At 40.8% G+C, this 24,650-nt stretch overlaps 1 protein-coding gene across 4 annotated transcripts in view; it reads left to right on the forward strand.

Moving 5' to 3' along the window:
* Window positions 1-2,695: 2,695 nt before the first annotated feature.
* Window positions 2,696-24,650, forward strand: part of NFYC (nuclear transcription factor Y subunit gamma) — a 68,489-nt gene continuing 46,534 nt past the window's right edge. Inside the window, exons 1-2 of one of the 4 annotated variants that reach the window (XM_013045279.2) lie at window positions 21,208-21,324; window positions 21,449-21,543. The gene's annotated coding sequence lies outside the window, so the exon portion shown is untranslated. Of the gene's footprint in view, window positions 2,913-19,551; window positions 19,682-21,207; window positions 21,325-21,363; window positions 21,544-24,650 lie in introns of those variants that run through there. The other 3 variants (XM_013045275.2, XM_013045303.2, XM_045064296.1) reach the window with 3 other exon arrangements.

Raw genomic sequence — 24,650 nt, forward strand, 5'->3', positions numbered from 1 at the left:
CAGAAGCCTGATTGTAATAGTAAGCATAGTGGAACCTCTCCCAGGGGGCAGTCTTGTATCCATTAAGTTCACAGAAACTGATGGTTACATAAGCCAGAATCCAATAGGTTGATTTACAACGAAAAATGTAGTTATCAAAAGAACTGGGAATCTCTAGGTGGCAGATCACTAAATTCTGTCCCAATAGGTAAGTCATTTCCTGGGTGAGTATAGAATCACACCAGGTAAGCATGTTGCTCTTAAGAAGCATTTCTTAGCTGAGGCAGCCTGAGATATTCTCACCCACTGTAGGGATGACATGGACAAGGAAATACTAATGCTCAGGTCAGTTTGACTGGGGCAGGACTTAGAAAGGCCATGTTAATGCTTGTCTCTGTGACTGCCCTGTTTGGGCTGTCATGGCTGATTAAACTCTTTGGTTCACAATCTCTCTCCGAGTAAGACACAGAATGACTGGTTGATAAGACTGATCAGGCATCCATTTATTAAATTACGATCACTCTGCTTTCTTGAGATTTCTCTTGTATGCCTGGATCAGAGTTTGTTTTTTTGATCATGTTTGTAGATAAACTCTAGGCTTACCACCATGGAGAGCTAATTTTAAGGTTGTATTAGCTTAGGCTAGCTAGGTTATAGGGCAGTAACCACCAACCAATTTCAGTGGCTTACAAGAAAAAAAATGTTTATTTCTGATTCGCCTTATATTACATGTTATGTGTATCGGCTGTGGCTCTGCACATCTTCATTCTGGGACCAACACTGGAGAAGTGTTTCTATTTGGGACATGCTGCTCTCATGGCAGATGAAAAATATGGACAGCCCATACATTTCTGCTCAGAAGTGGCTCATGCCATTTCTACTCACATTTCATTTACTAAAACAATGCCAAGCTTCATGACACTAGAGTGAGAACTATAATCTCCTAGGGACAGACTAGACAGGCAGGGTTTTAGAAAGGCAGGGGCAGAGAATATTGATAATAGTCTGTAAGGACTAATATCCAGTCTGTGTATACTAGTATGGCTGGCACATTATAATATTAACTATTAAAATACTGAAAATAGTTTCATACTAGCTGATAAACACCTGCTATCCCAAGTCTCCTGACAACTCTCTCCCCCCAGGAGCCCTTGGGACCTACTCTTCACACATTAGGAACTAAAGGGTTAATACCTAGCACAGAAAGGTATCCCCACAACTTTATGGACTTCAAATGTGCTAGATAAATGCTTGACCACTACTTGTTAAATATGCTTGTGATTACCTTTGGCTGATTTTATCTTCATAAATTCTTATTAGTTTAATTCTGAGGGCAACCTGATTTCCAGGCTCTTAGAGAGAAACTGACTGCAGCCCCTATGTGCCGTTGACAATTATAACAGTAAAATCTAATAATACTAATTCGTGCTGATTCCTACACATTTTTACATCTTTTGTAACAAAATATATGCAATAATTAACTCAGTATTTTAGAGACTCACTTAGCTTTTCCCATTAGCTAGCTCATCTTTCTATTATCTTAACACACTATTTATTTTGAGTCTGTTTTGACGTTTTTATGCCATTTCTCATGTATGAAAATGTCATCATTAACACTAACTTCCTTGACACTTCTGCAATTTCCAAAGCACTCTCCTTTACACTATTTCATTCAATCTCCCCAACACTCCCAGGAGGTAGGAATTAGATCATTTTACAGATGAAGAAATCGAGACTCAGCGAAGTCAGGTGTCTTATAGCTAGTCAGGTTTTGTTCATTCATTCATCAAATATTTATTGAGTGCCTCAAGTGAGATTTATTCAGGTTGGATTTGGAAACAGTTTTCCTGAATTCATGTCGAGGGCTATTCCAGTATACTTAACACCTTTATCATCGCAGTCATACACTCAAAGGAAAGAAATAATAATAGCGTTTATTATATTGTTGAAGACTCCTGCAACCCAAGTCTCAAAAAGTCTCCAAGGTCATTTAAAAAATTAAAGGTAACCAGCAACAAAAGCAGTTTCATTTCTCTCAGTGCTTACACCTAACCTATTGGCTCAAAGTAGATAATTCATCGACAGGTTTTGGAACTACTCGTATTGAGTTTTGACACTTATGGGAGTTTGACCAAGTTATTTAATCCTTTTGAGCATCAGCTTTATCTGCAAAACAGAAATACTACTGGTTGTAGAGATTAAAGAGATAAGGTAATACTCATGGGGTTTTCAATTGTCTTGATGGAAGTTTTAAACTGCATTCAGAGAAAAGCAGTGTTTATGTCGACGTAAGGTTACACGCTATTAATTCATAGGAGGTGTTTTTCTTTACCCTGGAGTATATCATTTTACAGTTTTGGTGTTAAATCCCCTTTTATGGTACTAGTAGCTATTTTCTTTAGCGGCGCCCATAATCTGGCATCCCCAAGTCGTCCTTCGACCGACTGCTCTCTTTCGTCCCAAATTTAAAAAAACAAAACAAAACAAAACCAAAGGCCAAAACTCAAAAGACGTATTTAACATTCAGTGTGCGCACCACATCAAAAGCCCACAAGCGTAGAACGCCCGGTGGACTTCACCAGGCAACGCCTCCGGATCCCCTAGAAAGGGGTGGGGTCAGAAGGCTCTCTGATCTCATTCCACCTCCGCAGGTCGCCGCCCTTCCTAATTCTCGCGAGACTTCAAACAACTCAGCTTCTGCGCATTTCAAGATACAGGGAGTCAAGGCGCCAAGGGAGGGGGAGGGGAAGGGGGGGGAGACGGTGCAAACGGCGTGGCCGCCATCTTGTTTGTGCCCCCGCTTTGCGCGCGCTCCGTTCTCCGTGACGCACGCTTCCCCCTCCCCTCCGCCGTGCCCAGGCCTCTGCACTGCCCGACTCCGCAGGAGCGTGGGGGCGGCTCCTGTTCTTCCCTGGACTCCTGAGCAGAGGCGTGTGAGTGTGCGGGTGCGTCTGTGGGAGGGAGGGTGAGAGGCGAGCGGCAGCGGCGGGGGGAGGGGCAGCGCTTCCCGCCTTCGGCGGAGACCTCACTTCCCTCTCGCGGCCGCTGCTGTAGTTCGGTCCGGCCTGCCCGCCGCCATGTTGTGTTCTCGCCGGGCCCGCCGCTGTCGCCGCCGTCGCGCTCCTGGGGTCCGTGCGCCTCGTCGGCCCGGCCCGCGGGCTTTCTCCCATTGGCGGAAGGCGACTGCGGGGGGGCTCGCTCGTGATTGGTCGGTGGCGGGGAGGCCGCGGACCTGGCACCTTATTGGTCGCGCTGGCTCCGGCCTTGGGGGTGATGAAGGAATCCGAGGCTGCAGGGATGCGCGCGTCTCGGGCTTGGGCAGCAGGGTGGTGACCCCCTTCCATGCAGGCATAGGGTGGAGGCTGGGGGCGAGCTTAGAGACCTTAAGGAGGAAGACAGGTCTATGGTCTGGCAGGTACTTCGAGGATAGTCTGCTCACGGCCGGGAGTGAGTGGCACTCCTAATCCAGAGGTACCCTCGTGGCCTAGTATAAGGGCATATAAGCTCCAAGGCTGCCAGGCTTGGAAACCCTGAAACCTGAGTTAGAGGCTGAGGGGGTCTTTGAGAGCCAAGAGAGCTAGACTTGGAGGGCCGTTTTGTTTTGTTGCCTTTTATCCGGCATAGTTAACATACATATGGTGTTACTTTAGTTTCAGGTGTGTAATGTAGTGACTGTATTCCTTAATCCCCATCACGTATTTCAGCCATCCCCTGACGTGCCTCCTCCCTGATAACCATGAGTTTGTTTTCTATAGTTAAGGTAGACTGGAGTTTAAGACAGTTTGTCAGTGACCGCGATGTCCACGGATGCCAGGTCTGAAGGGCATGGTATAGGAGGAAGGGGCGTCAGGACGTTAGGAGCCTATCTAAGCTATAGGATCAGATGGGGATTTTGCTGGAGAATGCCAGCATTGAAACCGAGGTTTCAGTTACCAGGTCTGATATGTGATATAAGGAGAAAACAGAACCAGCCTGGGAGAGGGACCCTTACTGGTGCCGGGTGTTAAAAACTGTACCAAGCTTAAAAGACACAGCATTAAGTAGTGACGGATCTGTAGGAATGAGGAAGTGTGAAACATTTCCCCATCTGAAATGGGAAACACTTTCAGACTTGGGAATTATAGTAAGGGAGCGATTATAGATTATTGGGTCGCAGGACTATGCAGCTAGTTTTGAGACATTGTATACAGTTTTTCTGCATTAGAAAGGATACATGTGAGGGCTGGGTTTCTAAAGGCTACATTTTCTAGCAGATATTAGATACTTGGCATTTATTTGTTGAAGAGATATTGCTAGGTTCCTCTTTAGTCAAAGACAGAGCTTAACAGAGATGCTGGACCTGGCTTACTTGTTTTCTTTTATATATGCCTAAAAAGTACACCCACCCTCATGTGCACTTAAATTTTTTTTTTTTTTTTTAAATAAGCAGCTTGGAAGGAGAATAAACTAGTGCATAGTTTCTTGCATCTTGTCATGAGTTACAGAACTTACCAGCACTTTCTGGTTTGTATTTCAAAACTTGTTTTAGTCAAGAGTTGTTAGAGTCAGCTTGGGGGTATTTTATCACTTTCCATTTTATTGTAATGAATTGTTCTACATTTGCTCTTCCCAAGGTTTGGGGTTCATGGAAACATATTTGTGTTAAACCTCTGTGCTTCCTAATTTGTTTTTCCTTGTATATGTTAGGTGGTCCTTTCTAGCTTTAGATAGGTGTTATACATCTGTATTCATACCAATTTCAAGAAACTTCTCTGGGGGGCACCTGGGTGGCTCAGTGGGTTAAAGCCTCTGCCTTCAGCTCAGCTCATGATCCCAGGATCCTGGGATGGAGCCCCACATCAGGCTCTCTGCTTGGCCAGGAGCCTGCTTCCTCCTCTCTCTCTACCTGCCTCTCTGCCTACTTCTGATCTTTGCCTGTCAAATAAACAAAAATCTTAAAACAAAACAAACTTCTCTGCTTTTCAAATTTGGTCTGTTTTATGTGAACGCAACAAAATTTTCAAGAGAGAAAGGGAAAGTAGTAGAGGAAGGGAGTTGACATTTTGGGGTACACTTACCACCCAATTCTTGTTAAGTAGACTTTGGTCATTCCCATGTTGGAGATGAGAAAATTGAGGATCACAGAGTTTATGTAGCTTGTCCAGTGTTGAACTGGGGTTCGAATCAAAGTTGTTTGATGCCGAAACCTGTAGTTTTAACTGCCATGTCCTGCTATCGGTATAAACATGACTAGTCAAACTTCCAGATAGTGTTAATATTTCAAAGTGGGTCATCTTTCTTTGGTTGCTGAGTGTTAGGAGTATATTGAGTGGGGAAAATATAATTAACAAGAATTTGTTGTGCTGTTTTAAAGATTCAGACCACAGAATAGGAACTGTATAAAATACAGTTTCTTCAGCTAGGTATTTAAATCATATCTGTAGGGTCGCCTGGGTGGCTCAGTGGGTTAAGCCGCTGCCTTCAGCTCAGGTCATGATCTCAGGGTCCTGGGATCGAGTCCCGCATCGGGCTCTCTGCTCAGCAGGGAGCCTGCTTCCTCCTCTCTCTCTCTCTCTGCCTGCCTCTACACCTACTTGTGATCTCTCTTTGTCAAATAAATAAATACAATCTTAAAAGAAATAATAATAAAAAAAATCATATCTGTTGATTTCTATTGTATAGAGAAAGATTTACAAAGTAAACTGTTGGGTTTTTTCTGAAGCCAGGTAGATAATAGGGAAAAATATGTACAGAAAGTTTAAGAATCTCATTCTTTAAAATCAAACTTAAGAAAATTGATGACATAGTCTCTCTGTATATGGAAATGGTTAATGCCAAGGAGTGAGGAACTACCAAGTGTATAAGAACTCATTTGGGAGCATTTTCAGATATCACTACTTCTTTAAGATGTCTCCAAACACTGGGACATGTCTGGAAGCCTGGTGCCTTCTTCAAAATGTGGGATAGTTAATCTAGTAGATGCTTATCCTAAATTACATGTAAAATTAAAACTGGATGCAAAAAATTATTTGCAGTTCTAGTATTTGCATGGAAATCTTTAAATAATTTAGGTTGCAAGAGGAGACTAGCAAACTGGAAGTCTGAGTTGCTTTGTGATTTGATACAATTAGGTGAGGGTCTCCTCCCTTTTATTTGCAATTACAGGGTAGTGTGGAAGATAAGAGTGAAAAGAACAAGGGGAAATAGGGCTTGCCATGCATTTTGTACACGGGTCATCTAACTTTGTTTGACTCAAATCATTAAGTTAGTTGAATATGAAGAATATTATGACATCCATAACTTAGTTTCTTCTTTTTTTTTAATTTTTAAAAAGATTTTATTTATTTATTTGACAAAGATAACAAGTAGGCAGAGAGGCAGGCAGAGAGAGAGAAGGGGAAGCAGGCTCCCCGCTGAGCGGAGAGCCTGATGTGGGTCTCAATCCCAGGACCCTGGGATCATGACCTGAGCCGAAGACAGAAGCTTTAACCCACTGAGCCACCCAGGCACCCTAACTTAGTTTCTTTTTTAGTAAATATAGACAAGTTTGCAAAAACAAGCATGCACATAATTGTTTTTTATTCAGCAAACATTTCTTAACTATCTGTTCTTCAACACCACCAGATCATCTTCATTCCCATTAGCTCTTTACATCTATGGCCAGTTCTGGGCTTTTTATCACCAGGAATTAACCACCCTCGAAATCTCAAACTCCTAGGAGGTCTGAGTAGGTCTGAGTTTATGTTTAACATCGTAACTTGAGAACATCAACTTTGCCTTCTAAGTAGACTCATACTAATGTTTAATACTTAACAGACTGTATCCCTGTTTTGTTATCTAAATCCTTATAACAATTCTGTTATCTCATTTACATGTATATCTTTTCCATTTGGTCAAAATTGATTCATTGTACTAGAAAAGATGCAGGGGTTTCTTATCCCCACTTACAGAGAAGTGGAGGCAAAGTGACTTGAGCTGGTGCTAGTTGCTTTTTGAGGCAATTTTGAAATTCACATCTCTTAGTTTAGAGGTAATGAAACACTAAAAATCTATGACTCAAACTCAGGAATGATATTATAGTTACTACTTTTTATTGAGTGATTATATTGTACCAGCTAGGGTATAAATGTATTGTGTGTATTATTCACACGTGTTATGTGGTAGATACTATTACCACCTGCATTTTTAGGTGTGAAGAAACTGAGAAGTTAAGTAATTTGCTCAAGGTCACATAAAGTGACAGAGCCCAGATTTAAGCATCAGTCTATAACTCCATTACAGTCTGAATTCTTACAAAATTTGTGGAATCCTTAATTTTAAATACTGAGTTTGTTTGTTCTTTCGTTCGTTTGTTCTTTTTTGAAAGAGAGTACAAATGCATGAAGGGGGAGGCGAGAGGGAGAGAATTTTTGTTTTAAAAGATTTTATTTATTTAGAGAGAGAGCATGAAAGCGGGGGTGGTGGGGCAGAGGGAAAAGGAGAGTGAGACTCTCAAGCGGACTCCAGGCTGAGTGTGGAGCTGACATGAGGCGCAGTGCCATCACCCTGAGACCACAATTGAGGTCATGACCTGAGCTTAAATCAAGAGTTGGATACTTAACTGACTGAGCCACCCAGGTGCCCCAAACACTTGTGTTCTCTGGACACCATAAAACATTAGGAGAGGGATGCCTGGGTGGCTCAGTAGTTAAGCGTCTGCCTTTCGCTCAGGTCATGGTCCCAGGGTCCTGGGATTGAGCCCTGAGAAGGGCTCCCTGCTCCATGGGAAGCCTATTCTCTCTCTCCCACACCCTCTGCTTGCGTTCCTCTCCTTCTCTCTCTCTCTCTCTCTCTCTCTCTCTCTTTAAAAAAAAATAAAAGGAGAAAAAAATACTTGCATCTTGGATCAAGAAGTAGCTTTTTTGGTTTCTCTCAGGCACATGCTTTGTGCAGAGGCCCTGAAGAGTGTGATGACCTTGACAAGGTCACTTGGCTATGCTAGGGGAAAGTCAAGTCTAACCCAGATTACTGGTTTCCTAGTCCTGTGCTCATTCCACTGGGCAGCTTTGCCTCTTCTATGGAAACATTGACTTGATGATGGTGATGACTCTAAGGCACCTTTGTTTTGACAAGTTTGCCTCATTCATAGGAGGGAGAATGGCAGAGGACATTATTAAGGTCACAGATGACCTTCTTGAGGTTCATTCCAGCCTCAGGCATACAACCTAGGAGGAACATTCCTTAGCCAGCAAGTTGTTCTTTTCCATTCAGTTTCTTGTGCTCAAAGCAGACTGTGAGTTATCTGATGTATTCCAGGCTCTCTTTTCATTTTGTTTATTCAATTTTTCATGCATGTGCTGTGACTAGTTAGGAAGACTACAAGGTCATTTCAGTATTTTCCCAGAGACTGAAAGCACCTAACATAATTTAAGTAGATTAATTGTTGGAGGAAATGGATTTAAAATACTTTGGCCAAAAAGTGCTGATGGGAGGGGGTAGTGTAGTTGCTGACGCTGGAGTCAGACCTGGGAAAGGATTCTTCTGCAATGCGGTTACCCTCTGTTTGAGCTGGGGGTCAGTTTCTTAACCGGTCTAAGCCTTAGTTTCTTCCTGTGTAAAGTAGTGGTAGTGACACTTATCTTACAGAGTAGTTATGAAAAATGAATACAGTAGCATATGGTAGGTGCCTGTCACCAAGCAGACCTTAGTAAGTGAGAGGACACATCATCTTCTCTTTAAAACAGCATAAAATCTGTCCTTTCAGCCTCTTAGAGCTTCCCTAACGAGGAGCCTTTTGTAATTACCTACTCTTTTATGTATGATAAGATTTCTGCATGAGGGAGCAACCATTGGCATGAAAGAAATAACCTAATTTAGTTACGTTGTTGTGGCTTAGGAGCTGATTTACTGAGGATCTAGATTATTACTAGTCTATGTTTATGAATGTATGAAGTAGTAGGATCATTTATTTCAGGGTTAGGTTGTTTCCTGATTGCTCTGTTAATCCTCAGGTGCTGAGTGGTAGTGATTTCGATGAGATGAGAACTTTTCTGTATTTGCCAAATAGCAATAATTTATTGAAATCAGAACAACCAGTTTTATCCTTCAGTCCAGAAAGAGATTTGCATTATAGTCATTTAATAATTTTTCTAATTGTAGAAATTGTCAGTTGAAGTAAGACTGTCAGTTTGGTTTCTAGTCACCTGGGTAACATTTTCTTTGAAGTAAGCAGAAGACAACGTTGTGGGATGGTTCAGGAAAAAATTTCTCTGCCTGCAGAAATTTTTGCCAGGTTGCAAAATTTGCTGCACCCTTCCCACACTTCTCCATGTTTTAGCAGTGATGTACCTGATAACAGTGAGGCAACATCTATGTTCATTTTCAGCATGGAAGTTGTATTTTCTATTTTGGTTCAAGTCCTTATTTGTTTGGAGGTGCCAAACTGGCTTAGTGGGTGAAGTGTGTGACTCTTGATCTCAGGGTTGTGGCTTTGAGCCCCACATTGAGTGTGGAGATTGCTTTAAAAGAAAATCTTAAAAAAAAAATTTTACTTGTCTGCAGACAGATTACTTCTAAATTCAGTGTACTTTTATATAATGAGACCTTTCTAATGGATAAACTTCAGGTGCAGTTCAGAGAGAGGGACTAGGCAAACCTTTGTATTTGAATGTTTCCATTAGAATAGGTTTAACTCAAAGGTTCAAATCTTCATGTCCAAGATATATAAAGTGTCTTATTTAGATGAATACTCTCCATTTAAAATCAACAGTATATTGTTAGGTCAGATTCAAGAATTAATCTTAGGGGCACCTGAGTGGCTCAGTCGTTAAGCGTCTGCCTTCAGCTCTGGTCATGATCCCAGGGTCCTGGGATGGAGCCCCTCATCGGGCTCCCTGCTCAGCGGAAAGCCTGCCTTTCCCTCTCTCACCGCCCCCCTGCTTGTGTTCCCTCTCTGTGCCTCTCTCTGTCAAATAAATAAAATCTTTGGGAAAAAAAAGAATCTTAAATACATTCATGGGAGTGAGCTATAAACAGTGATCTTGAGCAATCTTTCAATAAATGCTTCAGTGACTCATAAGAAATGATATTGGAGTATAGAATAGTTTGTGTGATGTCATTGGCTTAAATCTATTAGAGTTACAGCAGTCCCACCCATTTTCTGCAGTTTCGCTTTCCATGGTTTCAGTTACTGCGGTCATCCGTGGTCCAGAAGCAGATGATCCTTCTGATTATTGTCAGAAGATCGGTAGTAGCCTAACGCCACATCACAATGCCGGTCATTCCCCTCACTTCATCTGATCACACCGGCCTTTTATCATCTCACATCATCACAAGAAGGGTGAGTGCAGAACAGTAAGAGATGTTGAGAGAGACCACATTCACGTAACAGTATATTATTATAATTTTTTCTATTTTATTACTAGTTATTGGTCTCTTTACTGTGCCTAATTTATAAATTAAACTTCCATCATGGATATGTAGTATAGGAAGAAACATAATGTATATAGGGTTCTGTACTACCCGCAGTTTCAGGCATCCACTGGGTGGTGGGGGGTCATGGACTGCATTGCCTCTAGATAAAGGGAGACTACTGTACTGAAGGTTTTCACAGTTTCTGTTATTGTTACCCCTGCCCTCAGAAGCTGCACATTGTCTAGGGATCTATATGAAGTAAGATTCTTTGTCTAGTGTTAAGAAAACATACCCCTCACTAGTGGCGTGATTGTTCATAGAAAAGAGGAAAGTGAACTACATGCAACTGAGCAGTTGAACATCTTTGTCATTCTTAACTGTCTTAAAAATTATTACTGTACCCCGAAGGGTAAGTAGCTTAGAATTTGCTCGTTATCATGACACAAAGTTGTGGCCTTTTAAAAAAGCAAAGCACACTTGGCTGGTGATAATTTGGGAGCCAGAGGATTGCTATTTATGGTGATATTTAATGTATTTTCAGTAGGACTAAATTAAAAGGGAAATGCCATAATGTGTGTAAAACTCCAGCCATTTTGGAAGGTGGCCTATAATCTTTTCATTCCACTAAAATCTGTAAGGCACTTTATTTTTATTTTATTTTATTTCATTTTTTTTAAAGATTTTATTTATTTATTTGACAGAGAGAAATCACAAGTAGATGGAGAGGCAGGCAGAGAGAGAGAGAGAGGGAAGCAGGCTCCCCACTGAGCAGGGAGCCCGATGTGGGACTTGATCTCAGGACTCTGAGATCATGACCTGAGCCGAAGGCAGCGGCCTAACCCACTGAGCCACCCAGGCGCCCTGTAAGGCACTTTAGAGCAGCATTTCCTAAGCTGTTTCATTGAACATGAGTTTTTTTATTTTTTTAAAGATTTTATTTATTTTTTTGACACAGATTACAAGTAGGCAGAGCAGCAGGCAAAGGGGGGTGGGGGAAGCAGACTCCCTGCAGAGCAGAGAGCCCAATGTGGGCTTGATCCCAGGACCCTGAGATCATGACCTGAGCCGAAGGCAGAGGCTTAACCCACTGAGCCACCCAGGCGCCCCTGAACATGAGTTCTTATACAATGTAATAAATGTTCTCTGGAGTTGGAAAAAGGATCCTTGACAGTAAAGTGAAATGTATTTCTTTACTGCAGAATTAGTATTCAGAGCCTGCTTGTTGATGTGCCTTATGACCCTTCAAGAGAGAGGATGCATAATGCGGTGTTTCTTGAACTTACTTGGCCATGAAACCCTGTTTGTGAGAACATCTAATAAGCATTTCATATTATGACTAGTACGTAGTGGGGCCCAGTTGAACAGTTCTGGTGTAGAGAGTTTATGAGTAAAAAACAAATATTTTTGTATAAGACAGCTTGGCCAATAGTAGGAAAGGATTTGTCTGGGAACGTACAGCATACGTCTCCAAAGTCGCACAGACTCTTCAGGATCAAAGTGATTTCCAAAGGTCATCTAACCCAGTTGCCAATGTCAATGATGATACTAGCAGCTACCATTTTCTTAGAGCACTTGCTATTTATCAGTCACAGTGTTGTTATTCTACAGGGATTATTAACCACTGGTCTTAATGATTTTTTATCTTCTTAATATTTCCCATTTATCTACTCAACATCTGCACTACCACATTTTCCAGTAACTAGATGACACAGGGTCTTTGTTTCCCCTGCTGCTCTGTGGAGTTCTCATGCTCCCACCCTGTGTGTTTTTCCAGGCTGAACCTGAAATGATCTTTTAAAAGGGTAATTCTGATTGTGCCAGTTCCATGCATAAAGCTCTTCAGTGGCTCGCTGTTGTCCTCAGAATAAAGTTCTAGTATCTTAGTCTTGTCCAGCCCTGTTCACTTTTCTAGGTTCTCTTCTAGCCTCTTGTCTCTGGGCTGCTGCCATATCAAACTATAGCCATTCCAGGAGTGTAATGCTTTCTGTCCGCTCCAGGACTTTGCACATGCAGTTTGCTTGTCTGTCTCAGTAGGTTCCTATTCTTCTTACAATTTTAAATCTCCCAAGAAGCCGTCTCTGACCAGCCTGAAATTTAGTTAGGCCCTGGGTTAGGGGTTCTGCTTAGGTCTTATACTATGCCTGTGGGAACTGTTAACACACAGCACTGTGATCGCCTATTTTAATATTCTTCTCTGTCATAATAGACTTTAGTATCCTCGAGGACAGGCTTTTGTATTGTTTAGGATCCCCAGATCTTAGCACAATACTTTTTTTTTTTTTTTAAGATTTTATTTATTTATTTGTCAGAGACAGAGGGAGAGAGAGTGAGCACAGGCAGACAGAGAGGCAGGCAGAGGCAGAAGCAGGCTCCCCGCCGAGCAAGGAGCCTGACTTGGGACTTGATCCCAGGACCCTGGGATCATGACTTGAGCCGAAGGCAGCCGCTTAACCAACTGAGCCACCCAGGCGTCCCTTAGCACAATACTTATACGTAAGTATTTACTGAGTGAATGAAAATATCCCTGATCTTATAGCCTTGCAAGATGGTTTATAGTTTAGGAGATTGGCCTCAGTGGGGTTAAGTAACTAGTTTGAGGTTACTCAGCTAAAATGAGGTGATGAGGGATTAGAATTAGAATCTAAATCTGTCTAGCTGCAGAGACTGGGCTTTTTTCCCTCTGCTTCTCCACATGGCTGCTCTTTTTCATCTTGTCTTTACATATTGCTGTCAAGTGTTCAAACAGCCTGTGCCAACAACCCAATCCATAGCTTCTGAGGCAGCTTGTGCCATCTTTGGACAGCTCTGAGAGAAGAGAATAGTTTTCTGGAATAACTTTCCATCCATTGGTTTTAATTTATGCTTTGGAGAATACAATTTATTTTTTAAAAACAAATAATTGAGAATTTATGATCCACTTACCATCTCATTTATTGGTTTACTTCATTAACTTATTGAGCAGCCATTTACTGGGTACCAGCAAACACTGTGTTCCTTTTTCTAATGATACTGTCATTGCTCAAAACAAAACAAACAATGTTTCTGGGACTTCTTTGGAGATTATCTTTAGAACTTCTGTCAGATTCTTTTGAAAATTTGTTGACACAAAGTTTTAACTTTGAAGGTGGATTTGGTTTGGGAAATAACTAATAGTTGTTCATGACCAAGTGAGGTGAAGGGTATGGGTCAGAAGCAACAATCTGGCAGTCCTTAATTTTCTGCTTATAATAAAAAAAAATTAAAACCAAAATGGAAAATGGAAAGATTTAACATTAGAAAAATCTGTCTTTCATGGTTTGTTTTGTTTTGTTGTTCTTGTTGTTTTTTGTTTTTTTTTTTTACTAACCTATAATCTATTATTTGCTTAGGGATACAGGTCTGTGAATCATCAGTCTTACACAAATCACAGCACCTACCGTAGTACGACCCTCCTCAGTGTCCATAACCTAACTACCCTATCCCTCCCCACTGACCCTGGTTGTTTTTTTAAAAACCAGACAAAAATGATAATATTTATGAAGCCATTGCAGTGGTTCTGGAAGGGATAATGAGGGTAGAAGGAATGGGCATAATGGATGTTCTCTGTGATACTATTTACAGTATTTTATTTATTTATTTATTTAAAAGATTTTATTTATTTGGCAGACAGAGATCACAAGTAGGCAGAGAGGCAGGCAGAGAGAGAGAGGGGGAAGCAGGCTCCCCGCTGAACAGAGAGCCCAGTGTGGGGCTTGATCTCAGGATCCTGAGATCATGAACTGAGCCAAAGACAGAGGCTTTAACCCACTGAGCCACCCAGGCGCCCCTATTTACAGTATTTTAAAATTGAAGACACTGAAGGATTAATATCTAAAATATATGAAGACCTTATACATTTCAGCAGCCCCACCAAAAAGTCCGGTGAAAAAGTAGGCAGAGGACCTGAAAAGACCTGAAAATAAATTTTTGCAAAGAAGACGTACAGATTGCCAATAGACACATGAAAAGGTGCTCAATATCAGTAATCATCAGGAAAATGCAAATTGGAACCACCATGATACATCACCTTACACCTGTCAGAAAGTTTAAAAAGTCAAGAAATAAGTGTTGCCAAGGATGTGGAGAAAAAGGAACCTTTTTTGCTGTTGGTGGGAATGTAAATTGGTACAGCCACTGTGGAAAACAGTATGGAGATTCCTCAAAAAATTAAAAATAGAAATATCATACGATCTAGTAATTTCATTACTGGATATCTACCCAAAGGAAATGAAAACACTAATTCATTCCTTCCTTCCTTCCTTCTTTCTTTCTTTCTTTCTTTCTTATTTATTTATTAAGATTTTTATTTATTTATTTGACAGACAGAGATCACAAGTAGGCAGAGAGGCAGGCAGAGAGAGGAGGAAGCAGGCTCCCCGCCAAGCAGAGAGCCCGACGCGGGCCTCGATCCCAGGACCCTGAGATCATGACCTGAGCCGAAGGCAGAGGCTTTAACCCACTGAACCACCCAGGCACCCGAAAACACTAATTCAAAAAGATATGTGTACCGCTCTGTTCATTGTAGCCTTGGCATTATTTACAATAGCCAAGATGTGAAAGCAACCTAATGTCCATCAATAGACGAGTGGTTGGGAAGATGTGGTATATACACACACACACACACACACACACACACGCGTGTGCGCACACACGCACAGTGGATTTTTACATAGTCATATGAAAGAATGAGATGATGCCATTTGTGACAACATGGAAGGACCTAGAGGATATTATGCTAAATGAAGTAAGTCAGACTGAGAAAGACAGATACTATATGATTTTACTCATGTGTGGACTCTAAAAAACAAAACAAATGAACAACAGGAAAGCATAATCAGACCTATAAATACAGAGAACATACTGATGGTTGCCAGGGAAGGCATGGAATGGCTGAAATGGAGGGGGAGATACAGGTTTCCAGTTATGGGATGAATAAACCACAGGAATGAAAGGCACAGCATCGGGAGTATGGTCAATGACACTGTAATAGTGTTGTATGGTGACAGATGGCAGCTACACTTGTGAGCATAACATAACATAGAGAAGGTGAATCACTGTGTTATAAACCTGAAACTGGTGTAACATTGTATCAGCTATATTAAAAAAATTAAAAAAATAAATTGAAAACACTGAAGTTATTAATATAAAACTTATTGAAAAATTAAGGTACATCCATTTAATGGAATATAACCCAACTATAAATGATATATATTTGATATGGAAGGTTGATATTTTTTAAGTGAAAAAGATTACAAAACAGTTTGTATAGTAGTATCTAATATTGGGAGACTAACACCCTTGTTTCTCATTTATATAAGCAAAATACAGTATTTGATTCTGAGTAGTTGCATTAAAGGTATTCTTAAAAAAAAAAGAAAACACCCCATTCCCTTAGCCTATCACATCAGTACAAAACTGCTATATACATCTCTCATCAGCTTAGTATATAAGAAGTCACACAATGTATTTAATATTCAAATGAAAATGGCTTGTGTTCATATCACAACAGATGAAAAGTTCATTTTTCTTTAGAGATTCTCTGATATTTCTTGGGACTTCCAGGTTCACTTACTTCTCTGAGTCCAAAGGAATCAGTTAGGGGTACCATCAGTGAAGTGTTTGTTCAGGGCACTGAAGAGTCTAGTATCTTTGCTACTAGTCATGTTTCTGATGTGATACAGTATAACCTGCAAGATTAGGTTAGCTGGGGGACTGAGTAAGGCTCTGAATTGTCATGGTGGTTACAGCCAACTTCTGCCATAACTCTGGTCCTTCAGTCATTCCTCAGGATGCTGATCAAGAGCTGTTTTGGCATCAACTTTTTGTGTTCGGGATCTAGCTTTTGCTTCTTTTGTTGATTCCGAAACTCTTGCTGCAGTGGGCTAATCTTCCTCCATGGCCTTTGTCAATTGGAGCTGAACAGTGGCTGCCCCTTTAGGTGGGACATGCACTCTCCAGTTTCCCTCAGTCCCCACTACTCCTTGTTAATTTGTTGACACCATGGCTAAGGTTGCGTTTGATGTATACCTCTGTACTGAGCAATGGTGCTATATGTGGGTATAAATAAAACACAGACATCTTCAGGAAGCCCTCCTCTGGTAACAGAGACATGGTTGAAAGTAATTATAATGTGTGCTAAGTGCCATAGTCAAGTATATATTTAGATATTAATTGAGTACCTACCCCATGCTAGGAATTAATGCTGAATACTTTACCCTGTCAATTAAGCCTCAACATTCCCATGGGTTGGTGTTATTTTTTCTGTTTTATACATGAAGAAGTGAGCTCAGAGATGGTTAAGTAACTTGGCCAGGGTCATAGAATTTTCTGACCAAAAGCATCAGGTCCCACCATAACTACTTTGAGAGCACTTAAGCTTGAACCACTTAATCAGAGGCCTTCATTTTGCCTCATAGTGATCTGGGTGTTTTTTAGGGCAAGACGATGCAGTTGTCTGGTTTGGAGGGCTAGACCAGGGAAGATCCAGGACCAGGGAAGAATGTGAGTTGGAATCCCAGAGATCGCATGACGCTCTTATTCCACAGTAACAACAGGCTAGAGAGGAGAAAGCAGTAGTAAGTTGAATGGGTCAGGCTGCCAGATGGAAATTCTAGGATAATTTCCGTTCTCTTCCCACTAGCTTGAATTACAGTAAGGTAGCTGTTGATGAGAAATAGGGGTTGAGGGGTGCCTGGGTGGCGCAGTTGGTTAAGTTTCTGATTTTTAGTTTCAGCTTAGGTTGTGCCCTCAGGGTTGTGAGATAAAGTCCCAAGTAGGGCTCCGCACTCAGTGCAGAGTCCGCTTAAGTTTCTCTCTCCCTCTTACCCTTCCCTATGCTCTTTCTCTCTCTCAAATAAATAAATCTTTAAAAAAGAAAAAGAAGTAGGGGTTAAAGTGTTTTTCTTGCAAACTTTCCAAGAACTAATAAAAACTATGCCAGAGACCTTCACAGAGTATTAAGAGACATGTTTGGTGTAATTCGGTACATCAAGCACAGAGTGGGGCTGGGCATTTGGGACAAGAACCAAATTTTAGCCTAGACTGGTGGTGAAAGGCATGGGGAAGATTTTTGGTAGCAGCTGGTAGTCGTCCCACACTGCTCTTTGTGGCTCAGGAGTTGCTTTTTGCAGGGTTGCAGGGTATGCTAGAGACAGTCCCTTCTAGTAGCTTTGGGGCCTTAAGGAGAGGGTGCTGTTTTGTCACATTCTTAGCTAGGTCTCTAATCAAGAGATCAAGCTCAACATCAGTCAGATTTCTGATTTTTAAATTAATGAAGTTGGATGTAATAGTTTATGCCACCTCTACATGTATGTGACGCCTAAGAATTTCCTTGGCTGTGCCCTGAGGTGCCTCATGTCTCGGTGTCAGCATTGTGGTACAATAGAAAGAATAGTACCCTAGGTGCGACCTGAGTTTGCCTCCTTAATGTATGGTTAGGGGCCAGTTGTCAAACTTCTTTTTCGCTCTTTCTCACATTTAAAGGGGATAGTGAGGATTAGAGGGGAAAAGTCTGTAATGTACCTAACATAAAGCCTGGCACTAATTGGTGGTGTTTAGAAATTAATTCATTCCAATGTGAGAAATGAGTGGAATGTGTGTAGAGAAAATATGGCAAAGTGATTGGAAGGACCACCTTGCTTCTGATTCAGGGCGCTGCCAAATCCCTACCTATGCCCACGATGACCTCGCATATAAGGTCAGCCAAGGTATTTCTAGAGAAGGTCTCCTTTACCTGGCAAAACAGTTGTGTTGTTCAGTCCTAGGATATTTAGCCTTCCAGGGAGGAAGCAGAGCTAAGGAGATTGTTAAAGACCTTTGGTAATAATGCAGTGTTTCTATTGAATATTTTGTAAAAAAGAAAAGAAAAAAGACATGTTAATTCATTTTCACCATATTAGGAAGCTCCTTTTCAACAGCTGGGCCCAAATCCTTAAGCAAATCTTGACCACTGCGGTAAACTTGAGCATCCCAGAATGTCTTCAGTAACTGCAGTACTTACAGTCTCTCTCCTGAGATCATCCCTGCTACTTACTCTTGAAAATGTGGTAGAGGAGTTTACTCTCTGTGATATCAAAACTGTAATATTTGAAGCTAATCAACATTTTTAATGACCATCCTGAATAAGTTAATCCATCAAACTGTAGTGAACTTTAAATAGTAGGCACTGATGTTTTCTCTCTGCCAGTCCCCTCCCTCCCATCCCCCTTTATCATTGTATTTCTCTCTCTCTGGTTCCTGGTAGACGTTCTGGAAATGCCACCGTCTCTGCCACTACCTTCTTATATTACTCCATAATTTTCCTATTTAGATTAGTTTGTGTTTCAAAATAAGGTGATTTAACCTAGTACTAATATGTGCTTTTAGAATTACCAGGGACATAATGACAAATGCCTCTTTAGAAATCCTACAAACTGTTGTATGACCATTGATACCACTCTTTGTTACTGAGGTCACATTTTCTTTGGAGCTGTTGGATGAGCCCACCCCGTTTTCTTTTTCTTCTTCTGTTAATGCTCAAGAGAAAACTGAAGATAGTTAAGTCACAACTTTCCGATCTTGTGCACATTGCTTCTCTGGTTTACTGCCATAGGATACTGTAGCAATATCTTACAGACATCTTTGATGGCCAATCAGAAGCAGTTAAATTACCTTAAATTTTTTAAATGGAACTCTGACAGCCAATAAGAAATCCTTTGGGTGGGAACTGTAACAGCCCTTTCGTGTGATTTTAAGAACATTGTAAATTTGCATTTTCTTCTTGTTGGAAACACAAGAGGCCCTAGGGCATCTGCTGTGTGCATTTGCCAGGCATTTCCAAGCCTTAAGTTCCCCGTAGTTTTAAGTCTGAATCTGACCCCTGTTCTGCTTCTCAAGGTAACTTTAAAACAGGAAGTGTACAAAGGAGGTAACTGATGACGTGAACAGCCAATCATGGCTTTGTGTTCTTAGCTGATAAAGCAGCTCAGCCAATGGGACCACTCTGGAGGCAAGGTTTGGTGTCAAATAGCATGCTAGATTGAATGCCTTTGACTGTTAAAGTGGAAGGAGGCTGCAGGGCTTCATTGGAGCCTCGGAGTTTTTCACTGAGGCAGGGGTCAGCTGAAAGACAAAGAAAAATGGCGAATAGTTTGCTGGGGGGTGGGGGGACAGCTGTTCGGGTTTTCACTGGAGTGGACATTCCAGACTCAGGTTTCTGCATCTCCTGCTGCCTTTTGTTTCCTCCGTCCTTTTGGGGGGGAGGGCTAGGAGTGACTTAAATTCTCCCTGTCCGAGGAGATATAAATAACTACATGTAAAATTAATGCAGTTCTCGGTAAGTTTAATTCTTTGTTTTGTGTTAAAATGGTAGAAACTGTTTAGCTTCAGAGAGTGTAGACAAGTTGCACTGTTTCAGAAAATGGCCACTTTACATTCCATGCATACCTTTTGGTGCACCTAGAATACCTTGGCTCTGTTTAGATTTTGCATGCCCTTCACCTAGGATTTCTTTTCCTAGTTGAGTATTGACAAGATCAGGTACATGAAGAAAGGCTAATCATTTTCCAGGGGCACACAGAAGCAAAGCACTTTCTCTTTGCATTGGGTAAACTTAACTGTTTTCCAAATAATTTTCCTTTGTTCAAGTGCACTGAAGCTTTCCTACAGAATAAGCTGAGTTGTTGTAAGACTTTCTCTGTTTCCATGCACTTTGTTGACATCTGTGTTTTCAGAGGTGGAAGCAACACTATTGCTGTTCTAAATTTGTGTGAAAATGTGGTTTGCATGGATGCAGGTTCTAATGGTGAAGGAAGGCCCACATGCCAGTGTGAAATTCTCCCGTAACTTTCTTGATTTACCTGTCTGCTTCTATTCTAATACGGACCAATAATTAAGTAACAATCTTTGTTTTAAAATACACATTCTAGCTTAGAATGTTGGAAAGAAACATACTTTTCCACTATATTGGCAGTGACAAGAGCAAGTCTTTTTCTACCAATTTCACACATTTTGTCAGGCATTGGTTTGGTTCTTTAAAAATGAAATGAGCAAAGTGCTTTTCATTTTCTGTATGAAATATTTTGAATCCTATTTTACCTGCAGATTGTGAATAGGAAAGTTAAGAGTATAGGCACCCTATCTTTTGCCCTTGATATTTTTTTCCCCTCTTTTAGGGATCCGAAGCTAATGCTGGTTGCTAATCAGTAACTAGCCAGTTTTTGTGAATAGTGAACTCTTCTGTCCCATGTACTAACATCTATAATACACTTGATTTTAAAAAGCCTTTCTTTGTTTTCTTCTTATTTGCAAATATGAAATGAAGGTCATTGGAACATTTCTGCAGCAGACTCAGCGTGGAGCAGTGAGCCAGCAGTACTGAGTTTCTGGGTAGGGAAAAGGAGCAGGCCCTAGTAGAGGAGAAGTTTGGAGGGTGTTGATTTGCCTTCCCCCACTTCCCCTCCTGAAAAGGATTTATCTGAGAGGATCGATAGGCGTTTAGATTTGGGGCTCTTGGAATTGGAGTAGTGTAGCAGTCAAAGTTGCTCGATGCAGGCCTCTGTCGTTGCTTGCAAAAGTGACCTTGAAAAACTGCCGAGGAGTTGAAAGATTGAAGGACAAAGTTTGTTTATACAGGTTTAGACTGAAAAGCTCTATTTAAGATGAAAAGAGACTGTACTTCTGATGTTCAAGTGGTAGTAGGAATATGTTATAGATTCAGATTAGGAGTTTTCAAGCAGTAGGACAATAAATAGGGCTGCATTCATTCTGTCTCCCACTCTTCTCTGTTCCTTCCCCCAGCAAAAAAATTCTAAATCCTTTTGGTATGATAGTTGAGTGAACTGCCTAACAGATTCAGAATTCCTTGCACGCTACCTTGTCTCCTGTGTAATCTAGAGGGTTCTTAGTGAAGAATGGCATTTCAGGAGTTCAGAGCAGTTATGTTTGTAAAACTTCTTTGAGGGAATTGGAATGCTTGTGGTAAGAAAACTGTCATTCTGGGAAGTTAAATCATAAGAGAAAGGAGTATGTGTTAAGGGTTACATTTTAATAGATAATTAATTTAAATTTATTTTTTATAAGACATTGATTTATATGTTATCAGTTGCTCCAGGTTTTATGTATGCTTTAAAAAACAGATGTAGATTACAGAATGACTCTCTTTGCCTGGGAGAAGGCCCGGAGCAGGGAAGGCAGAAGGTAAGTGGGGCACAGTATGAGGCCTTGATTAAAACTCTTTATTTTGAAAACTTTGTGGATTTTGCTTCTTGGAAAGATATCTAGCCATTGCTTCTAGCTTGGGTTCTTAACCTTTCCAGAGTCATGGACTCTGGAGAATCTGACCCACTATCTGGAAAAATGCACGTAGGCGTGCCTGTGCAGAACCCCTGGTGACTAAGGTGCCTTCTAGTATAGGCAGAATGGTGTTCATATGATCTCCTTATTTAACACATAAGCCAGATAAATGTTTTCCAGAAAAATGAAGAAATCAGGAGAATAGACCTTCCACAGCTAACTAGAACTTAGACTAGAGGTGGGTGTGTGTGGGTGGGGGCAACTTAGACAGGGTCTTAGATTTGTGCATTTATTTGTACTCTGATTACAGTATTTTCGGCAGCATGGTGCGGTAGCAAAAGCAGGCCATTAAACATCAGGAGACCTGTGTTCAGGTTCCATTCAGCTGTCACCAGCTTTGTGAGCTTGGGCAAGTCAGCCATTTAGTGTCGGCTTCCTCACATGTAAAAATGGAACCTAAAAATAGCACCTTCCTATTTAGTGGTGAGTCTCAAATGAGATCATGTATGTCAGAGAGCTTCACAAGTTGTGAATTGCTACATAAATATTAGCTGCTATTAATCTGGACTGTTGGGGGGTGGGGGTTAAAAACTTAGGAAGATAGGTGGGGCATCAAAGAAAAGAAATGCCATTTTCCCTTACTGGGATTCCTGTAAAAGAATTTTAATCCCTTTGTCAAAAATTAAGAGTGTCTTGAAATAAGATGAAATGGGAATGCTGATTTTTTAAAAAGCCCTTACTAGATTTAGGAGCCTTTCAGAATAAAAACTGGGAACCTGTTCTGATTGGATACTGAGATCTGTGTTATAATGCAGGTAAGTTCTAATAGTTGCAGATACTTATTAGGTAGAGGTTACATTTTTAGTTTATGCAACAAATATAAGTCAACTGGAGCCATTTTTTTGGTTTGCTTTGTGGTCGTATTTTTTTGGTCAGTAATCAAAAGGGGAGGTAGTTATTTCTTGCAGAGTAAGTAGCAAGCAAGTAAATGTTGGGGTAAAGACTTGAAAAAAAAATTGGTGTCTCATCAAAATATAAACACTAGCATGAATTCCACATAGTTGATACATATTGTGAGATACGTTTCTGAGGTAAATGGTGGAAACCCATAGGGATTTCTTTCTCACCCATTTTACATGCCTGATGTCATCTATTTTTAGGACTCTTTTTCTTCCTCGGGCTGGGGGATGGCTATTTTGTGATCTATTTGATTTCCTGTCCTATTAAGTCAGGTTAGGTGCCCCAGTCTTTCAGCTTTTTAATGGCTGGCCTCTGCAAATCAGAAGTTCAACTCCTTAGTTCATTCCAGGTTTCTTTTATCCCCCTAAGTTGTTTTTACTTTTTATTTTATATATTTCTCTTCCTTTTGGTATACCCAGATAGGTTTGGTATTTGAACACAGAAGGAGCAGAGAAAATGGGCCATGGAAGTGGTTTAAAAGTCTCCGTGAGGAGTCTGTTGGTTAGAAAGTCTGCTGTGGCAGCAGACTTACAGTCCCTTTTGGGATCTGAAGATTTCTTGCCTTAGCCAACTGGCTTATTCAGAAAGCAGAGAATCAGCTAGGAAGCTAATGGTGCCCACCTGGCTGAGGTGTCCCAGAGAGCTGGGTTACTTTTATACATTACAAAGAAGTAAACTAAGGTATACAGATACAACACCTGCATGCCAGTTGCGCTTTGTTTTGTTTTGTTTCGCTTTGTGGTGGTGGTGGTTGTTAATACACCTCAGGAACAAGCTAACTCCCAAACAAGTTTGGGCCTGGTTCTTCAAGTGAGTCCTAAAGCCAACTGGTATTTCATAAACAAAGATCCCAGGATCATTTTAAGCATTTGACAAGACTGAAGTAGAAATCATTGTCTATATACTCCCCAAATAATATTTTAACTATGTTGACTTTAATCTTTACCACCAACAAAGTAGAATTGTGAACATGTGTGAATTTGGGTAGTTGTGGATTTGGTCTTGTTCTCATTTGCATATTCTCTGAGAGACCATAATCTACTTGAACCTTTTAAAGTTTTTTCTTTTGTACTTGGATTTCTTTTCGCCACCATATATTTGAAATAAGGTTACAATTTACTGAAAGAGTGAGAGCTTGAACAATACACATCTTCTGTGTAGGTGCTAAGGCATGCCGTGTCTGCAAAGTAGAGTAGACACAGCAGGATAGTATCTTCCTTGCATCTCATCTCTCAGAAGCTTCGTTTTCTTTTTAACCTCTTCTCTCTGCTGCCTCAGTATTGGGCCTGGACCTTTAAAACTTGGTCAGATTCTGTCTGTATTGTCACCCTTGTCTTGCTGTCTTTCCCCTCCGCATCCCAGAGCCACACCCCACTGTTCAAAAAACGTGACCAAAAGTTTTTCTCTGTTTAGAGCGTTTACTATAAATAAAGTTATAGTGCTGCACTCTATAGTGAAAAAGGGCAGTTGAAGGATAAGAAATGAAGGTAAATTCCAGTGTAAAGGCAGAACTAAAAAAAAAAAAGCCATGTAGTAAATGTTTAACAAAGCTGATGACCTTGTGTTCCTTAGTTCAAAGGAGGAAAGGAGACAAACCACAGCAAGTAGCAGTGCTGATTCACTTGGTTACCTTTTTTTCTTGGAAGTATTATCATTTGGTCTGTATTCATCATTTCATTTGCATAGAAAACTAGAGCCAGACTGCTTGATTGGAAATACCCAGATAAAACGAATTTTTCCTTTATCTCCCTAAGCTGTGTAGTTTTTACCTAGGAGAAAATACAGAAGGTGGGTGTTTTACGTTTCCTTAATCTAATTCACCACACATGCATGTCTTATGTATGGAGACTTTAAAAATGTGTACAAATAAAATTTTACTCCAGGATCTAACAGGGGAGACAGGATGTATAGCAAGTATGTGAAACTGATATGGGAAGTACAACCAAAGGACACAGAATTAGAAGGAAGGGAGACCTTTACATCTGACTTAGGAATGAAGGCAGGCAGTTTAACTGGCGTTGGACTCAGCGAGGTAGGGACAAGGGCACTCT

Source organism: Mustela putorius, unplaced genomic scaffold (genome assembly GCF_011764305.1).
Source record: "Mustela putorius furo isolate JIRA1106 unplaced genomic scaffold, ASM1176430v1.1 tig00003853_pilon_pilon_pilon, whole genome shotgun sequence".
Taxonomy (NCBI): Eukaryota; Metazoa; Chordata; class Mammalia; order Carnivora; family Mustelidae; genus Mustela; species Mustela putorius.